The following is a 6,712-nucleotide window of genomic DNA, read 5'->3' on the forward strand; positions in this document are numbered from 1 at the left end:
TTAATTTTTAGGGTTTAATTATTTTTATTGTTATTTTATTTTTAGCTTCGCTTAGGGTTAGGTTTATCAAAAAACAGAAAAATGAAAAAATTTGTCTCAAAGCTCGAGCTTTCATTCTGAAGCTCGAGCATCAGCTACCAAAAGCTTGAGCTTGCACACGCTAAGCTCGAGCCCTCCATCATCACTAACTTAAGGGTTTTTAGCAGCAGACTCAAGCACTCATTCTGAAGCTCGAGCCTTGCGTTCTGAAAGTTTTTAAAAACTTGAGTTCTCATTCTTCTATTATATCAGACACCTCTCTTATGAAGTTTCTCTACAAGTTTTCTCTCCATACTAATTCCTAATGATATTTGAGTTTCTCTTTCCAGATTTGTAGGTGGTAATCAGGTAAAACTCTTCATCTTCCTCTTCTTTCCATCGCTTCCTCCTTAGTTGATTAAATTTATGGATCTGAGTAGGAAAGCATGAGTTTCTTTTTGGATGAATGATTCATTGGATTATTATAAATCATGTACATATAATGGTTGTCTAAAACGACTATTTAATTGGTCTGTGTATTGATTTCTGCAATCTGTGTTGTTGAAGTTTCAGGTAGAGCTCGAGCTCTGTAACTCTAAGCTCAAGCATTGGTTGAAGCTTGAACCTAGAAGGTTAAAGCTCCAACCTCAGTTTCTAGATTGCAGGAATTGGAGATTTTTAGTGATTTTAGGGATTTTCTTGGAGGGAACTATTAATTGAAAGTAGAGATGGTTCATCCTGCTCCTTCTAAACGTGCGAGGGTGACTTAAGATGCTTTGCCAAGTGCTTGGAAGATAATTTCAATTTCTTATGAGACGACCTTTGATTATCAGGTCTTCATCACTGATCCTCGCACTAGATGGGCTATGAAGTCCTTCAGCTATAAGCATCTTCTGCATCTTATAGTCCCAGTTACTAAGATTGCTTATCCTCTTCTTGTTTATTTGTTTTATCTCAATCTTATTTATAGTGAGGATGACCTTTGGGAGCTTAGGACTATAATCGATGGGCATGAGCCGATTATTAATCCATGTGTTATTCCTCAGCTTTAGAATGTTATCATACACTTCCTGAGGTGGTAGATGAGAGGCGTAGTTGTCCTATTTTCACACCTTTCCCTAGGGGTACCAATTACAAAAAATTTGATTCAAAAACTGTATAATGATAGATTTACAAGGCAAAAGCATAGTAGTACTACCAACGCCAAGATTCTAAAGAGGTTATGGATTATTGAGTCTATTATCTCTGCTAATGTCCATCCTCTTGGGCATAAGAATAGTGGGAATACTAATTTTCTTTAGGCACTTTATGTTATTCAGTTTAAGCACTGGTAGTCGTTTCCTAGGATGATTTTCTGCCAGCTACTGGAATTTTGGTCAGAGATTGGACCATATAAGAATGTTCCTACCCATATGCTATCCTTTCTATATATGATTACCAGGCTATTAAAGCTACAGGGTTTTGTGATAGGTCATAAAGAGGAGTCTTGTGATAAATCTCCAAAGTTTGGAATGAAGGAATGGAATAAGGTATGGACATATATGTCAACACATCACCGCAGTGCAGTAGAGTTTGGCGATGAGGGTTATGTAGCAGTTACTGCTAGGCTGCCAGAGGATGATGATGAGGCCACGGAGGATGAGATGGGTACCTCTGACGACCAGGCACCACAAAGGAGGAGACCAGTTCCTGCAGCCCATCCTAAAAGTTTTTCTCAAGCTGAGATTAGAGAGTTACAGGCCAGGGTGGCACAAGCCTTGAAAGAAGTAGTTCCTTTTTCTCGTATTAGGGTTTTCATAACCTTAGAAGGTGAAGATCCTGAGAAGAGAAGTGTCGTCCATGACGATGGAGACGACTACAACACAGACGATATTCGGTATCGTCATGAGTAGCTAATTCCTCTCTTAGGGCACTGATGTAACCCAATCTAGTACTATTGTTTGATTAATTTAACTCTGGGATATTTTTAATATATATTATGTTTTTGATTACATGACCTTGAGCAATTGAGACAACTCAATTGACTTTAATGTTTTAAATAGTTTTTGAATTATTATTACCTTGTCTTTAGATATAACAGTTCATTTTTTATTCTCAACCCATTCTTATTAGATGGTATCTGGCGGAGCCCTATCAGACATAAGAATGGAGGTCATGTAATAGTGTTCCAATATTTTTTATAAAAGAATGTTTTCATAGTCTATGCTTAGGAAAGATAAATTGTTTACAAATTAGTTAAAGTAGTTAGAGTAGGTAGGTGGATAGTCCATGCTAACCGCAGATAGGTTATAGTTAACTGTAATTTATAAAACTTCTTTCTTTAAAAACTAAATTGAATGAATGTTATTGAGTTCAATTCATTTTGAAATATAATTTGATTAAATCCCCAGAGTTGAAATACTTAACCATAATATGAAGGTTGTGGTGAAGTTAAAGCCCTAAGACCTCTCTGTCTCTCTGATTCACTCTAGTTTAATTTTAATTTCAGTTTAGTTTATAATCGTGACAACCAATCAATTAATTCAACCAGTTACCTATAAATCAATAAAGATTAGTTAAAAACAGAACATAATAACTCATCTCCTTGTGGGTTCAACACCCATTCTATAGTGCTATCCTACAAAGATTTGTACTATAGCGAGTGGCTATTTATAATCGACACAATACAACAGGTGCATGCTAGGGTGCTGGGGTGTGCGAGCGAGGAGTCATAATGGGCAAAATTAACTTAGGGACCTCCAAATCCAAATCTATCTCGACCAATACACTTCTTAGTCTTCGAGGAAGCTCCCATAAAATTTCCAAACCCAAGCTTTAAACTTCATTTTCTAGCATACAATGCCCCCGTGCACGCCGGGGTACACGCTGGGGTGCTAGGGTATGCGAGCAAGGAACATCCAAATCCAAATCCATCTCTACCAATACACTTTTTAGGCATCAAGGTAGCTCCCATAAAGTTTCCAAACCCAAATTTCAAACTCCATTTTTTAGCATACAATGCCCCCGTGCATGCTGGGGTGTGCGAGCGAGGAGTCAAAATGGCAAAATTAACTCGGGGGACCTCTAAATCAAAATTCATCTCGATCAATACACTTCTTAACTGGGTGTGTACCTCAGGGGTGGGAACACTTGTGTTGTGGTGTGTTATGGTGTTAGCTAGCCTCTTTGGCACCTAGGGTAGTTGAATGAATGATGGATCTGGGAAGGGACGAATCGGAGTGATGAATGGCTGAATCTCAGTGGATCGTGGCAGCAAGGGCACTCTGCCACTTACAATACCCTATCGCATATTTAAGTCATCTGCAAAGGATTCTACCCGCTGCTCGATAGGAATTGTACTTCAAGGCGTCCCGCACGGCAACGACACTTGCCTTTAGGGGCCGGAATGTCCCTATTACGGGTCGGCAAATGGACGGCTAACGTATGTATCGTTTTTAGCCCAGATTCTAACTTAGAGGTATTCTGTCATAATTCAACGTACGGTAGCTTCGAGCCACTAGCTTTTCAACCAAACGCGATGACCAATTATGCTAATCAATGGTTCCTCTCGTACTAGGTTGAATTACTATTGCGACACTATCATTAGTAGGGTGAAACTATCCTATCTCATGACGGTCTAAACCTAGCTCACGTTCCCTATTGGTGGGTGAACAATCCAACACTTGGTGAATTCTGCTTCATAATGATAGGAAGAACCGACATCGAAGGATTAAAAAGCAACGTCGCTATGAACGCTTGGTTGCCACAAGCTAGTTATCCCTGTGTTAACTTTTCTAACACCACTAGCTTTAAATTTTGAAGGTCTAAAGGATCTTTAGGCCACGCTTTCACTGTTCGTATTCGTATTAGAAATTAGAATCAAACGAGCTTTTACCCTTCTGTTCCACATGAGAGTTCTATTCTCGTTAAGCTCATCTTAGGACACCTGTATTATCTTTTAATAGATGTGCTACCCCAGCCAAACTCCCCACCTGACAATGTCTTCCCCCCTGATCAACCCACCGAGGCGAGCCTTGGGTCCAAAAAGAAGAGCAGTACCCCGCCTCCGATTCACGAAATAAGTTAAAAGTAGTGGTATTTCACTTTCACCGTTGCTGGCTCCCACTTATCCTACACCTCTCAAGTCATTTCACAGAGTCGGACTAGAGTCAAGCTCAACAGGGTCTTCTTTCCCCGTTGATTCTGCCAAGCCCATTCCCTTAGCTGTGGTTTCGCTGGATAGTAGACAAGGACAGTGGGAATCTCGTTAATCCATTCATGCATGTCACTAATTAAATGATGAGGCATTTGGCTACCTTAAGAGAGTTATAGTTACTCCCGCTGTTTACCCGTGCTTGGTTAAATTTCTTCACACTGACATTCAGAGCACTGGGCAGAAATCATATTGCGTGAGCATCCATATGGACCATCACAATACTTTGTTTTAATTAAACAGTCAGATTCCCCTTGTCTGTACCAGTTCTGAGTTAACTGTTCACCTCCCGAGGAAGGCCCCCGAAGGGGTTGATCCCAGTCCGTCCCCTGGCTGGCATGTGGTGACCCGCTCTCACCATATGAGCAGCTCGAGTAGTCCACCGACAACTGACGGGTTAAGGACTAGGACCCATGCCCAGCCCTTAGAGCTAATCTTTTTCCTAAAGTTGTAGATCCATTTTGTCTACTTCCCTTACCTACATTTTTCCATCGACCAAGCTTATTCACCTTAGAGACCTAATGCGGTTATGAGTATGACCGGGCGTGGGAGGCACCCGGTCTTCCAGATTTTCAAGGGCCACCAGGGGTGCATAGGATACCATGCGACGTGCGGTGCTCTTCCAGCCGCTGGACCCTACTTCTGGTTGAGCCATTCCCAGGGTGGGCAGGCTGTTAAACAGGAAAGATAACTTTTCCCTCAGCCCTTGCCAACGTCTCTGGACTCCCTAATGTTGCCATCAACCGCTATGTCTTGGTTCAGGAATTTTAACCCGATTCTTTTTTAAACTCGACAAAACGCGCTATCTGACAGTCTTCTCGTCTCTTAGGATCGACTAACCCATGTGTAAGGGCCATTCACATGGAACCTTTCTCCTCTTCAACCTTCAAACTTCTCATTTGAATATTTGCTACTACCACCAAGATCTGCATTGACGACCGCTTAACCCGGGCTCATGCCCACGGTTTTACAGCGACCGCCGCGCCCTCCTACTCATCAGGGCCTGGCGCTTGCCCCGACGGCTAGGTATAGGTTGCGCACTTCAGCCCCATCCATTTTTGGGGCTAGTTAATTCGGCAGGTGAGTTGTTACACACTCCTTAGCAGATTTTGACTTCCATGACCATCGTCCTGCTGCCGTAATCGACCAACACCCTTTGTGGGTTCTAGGTTAGCGTGCAATTGGGCACCGTAACCCGGCTTCTGAATCATCCCGCATTGCCAATTCTGCTTACCAAAAATGGCCCACTTGGAGCTCTCGATTCTATGGCGCGGCTTAACAGAGCAGCCGCGCTATCTTACCTATTTAAAATTTGAGAATAGGTTGAGGGTGTTGCGCCCCTGGTGCCTCTAATAATTGGCTTTACCCGATAGAACTCATCCGGTCCCCAGCTATCCTGAGGGAAACTTTGGAGGGAACCAGCTACTAGACGGTTCAATTATTCTTTCGCCCCTATACCCAAGTTAGACAAAAGATTTGCACGTCACTATCGCTGCGGGCCTTCACCAGAGTTTCCTCTGGCTTCGCCCCGCTCAGGCACAGTTCACCATCTTTTGGGGAATTTAATTAACTTAAGTAATTAAATTCTCAAGATTACAAAACAACTTCAAATGTTCTACAAATCATATATGTCAAAGGTCATATCAATGCCTATTTTAATTTCATGATACAAGTTAGTCCTACACTAGGCATCGCTAGGTGAATTAAACTCTATACAAGAAAATAATTAAATTTAGTATTCAAGGCTCATTCAAATAGTCTCAATTCAAGGTATGTTAATAAACATATCAAGGCCCACTTTAAAATCATATTACAAGCTAATTACACACTAGTTACAACTAAGTAAATTAAACTTAATGCCAAGAAAATAAACAAATAAAGTTTTGAAAACTTATTCAAATATTCTCTATTTAATATATATGATAGAACATGCCAAGCTCATCAATAATATCAAGTCAAAAATCCAATTAACTGATTAGAACACTTAGAGTAAAATTAATTAATCTAATTAATTAATTTTCTCTAGATTTTAAAATAACTCCGAATATTCTCAAATTCACCTCTGTTAAAGAACATACTAAGACCTAATTTAATATCACATTACAAGTTGATTCCTTGCTAGTTACAACCATATGAATTAAATTTTCATGCATGTGAAAGATTAAATAAATATTGCAATACTTATTCAAATCATCTTAATTTAATATATGTTAACAAACATATCAAGGCCTAATTTAATAGCATGCTACAATTTAATTCCAAGCTACATACAACCATGAGAATTAAATATTGTACATAGAAAATAATTAAATTAAATTCTAAATAAAATACCTAGGCATGCATACAAGTTGTATAAGTATAAAATACATTCAATACAATACTTATAAAGGCCTAAAACATCCCCTACTTCAATTTGAGATAACATCTTGAATCCCTACCGAAAGAAAAGTGCTCCGAATCCGACGATACTTCTAGGTTATGTCGGGGATAACGAGGGAAGCA

At 40.1% G+C, this 6,712-nt stretch overlaps 1 pseudogene; it reads right to left on the minus strand.

Moving 5' to 3' along the window:
- Positions 1–3,226: 3,226 nt before the first annotated feature.
- On the minus strand, positions 3,227–6,308 carry LOC132268061 (28S ribosomal RNA; annotated as a pseudogene).
- Positions 6,309–6,712: the final 404 nt, after the last annotated feature.

The sequence above is a fragment of the Cornus florida genome, unplaced genomic scaffold (assembly GCF_030987335.1).
Source record: "Cornus florida cultivar Cherokee Brave unplaced genomic scaffold, ASM3098733v1 CherokeeBrave_3.0.0_Hap2_Chr07, whole genome shotgun sequence".
Taxonomy (NCBI): Eukaryota; Viridiplantae; Streptophyta; class Magnoliopsida; order Cornales; family Cornaceae; genus Cornus; species Cornus florida.